The sequence below is a fragment of the Choristoneura fumiferana genome, chromosome 12 (genome assembly GCF_025370935.1).
Source record: "Choristoneura fumiferana chromosome 12, NRCan_CFum_1, whole genome shotgun sequence".
Lineage (NCBI taxonomy): Eukaryota > Metazoa > Arthropoda > Insecta > Lepidoptera > Tortricidae > Choristoneura > Choristoneura fumiferana.
Window position 1 is genome coordinate 4,084,810 of NC_133483.1, and position 1,151 is coordinate 4,085,960.

The following is a 1,151-nucleotide window of genomic DNA, read 5'->3' on the forward strand; positions in this document are numbered from 1 at the left end:
ATAAGCCAAATTTGGCACGTTTATGTGTAATAGTTTTTGAGTTACGCTACAAATGGTTGGGGAAAAATTACACATGGTGCTGCTCGCCAGTTCTGTTAGCTTGAACTTGGCTTGACACGCTACCGCGTGTCTAGATCCTCGACCTAACTCTTTTTTGCTTCCCTTCCACTTTTCCTTCTAAGATGACGTAAACACAGTCAGTAAAATAAACCGTCCCGTCATACCAGGCGCAAAGGTGTTCAATACCTACCGGTGGCAAGCGTCCATAGGACCCTATTCTCACTGTTTTTTTTTAAATATAAAATAGGCTTACGTTTGGCTCAATCTCGCTTGATGGAAGACGAAGATGAGGCTTAAGATTGTACACGTTTGCCTAGAAGGCGTCAATTCACTTTGACCTAAAAGATATCAGATTATAGCGTTCCGAAAAACTGACCTCGGCAGAGAGTTCCACTCCTTAGCCGTCCGCATAATGAAAAAAGAGGCAAACCGCTAAATAAAAAAATACAAAATAGAACAACAAGACATACATAGTTATTTGTGTCACAAGGGAGCAAATGGTGTATTTACGGCGAGGGCGTAAATTGAATCAGAATGTAGCGAAGGATTCTACAATAGAATCCTGAGCGTAGCGGGGATTCTAAAGTAGAATCCTAAGCGTAATGAGGATTCAAGTGTTAGCACCAAGATGAAAATAATTTTGCTCCCGAGTGGCTCATACAACTTTTCACACCGAGCATAATAAACTTGAAAAAATAATTCTAAATATATTAAAGAACAACAGCATAGAAAATGGCGTGGCTTTACAATATATAACTTCAAAAATGGCATCTCAATAAACACTTAGAAAAGCCTTGACAGAAGTTTGCATTTGCTCCCCTCGCCAGGGAGAAAAAGTTACTTTTCTGAAGGAGAGGTGTGAAAAATTTATGAAAGATGTAAGCGATTTTGCTTCGTCTTTACCATGGATTTATCTGACGCCACTCCACTGATACCTACACACTGCATTGCCCGTTGAAGCGAGATGGAAAACCTGAAATTTTAGGTTAGATTAGTTATGATTAAAGGGGTAATTACAGTCCTGTGGGGAAAATCTTGACTCGGCTGCTTGCAATCTCACGAACGACCGCTAATTGCTGAGCTGCGACTGC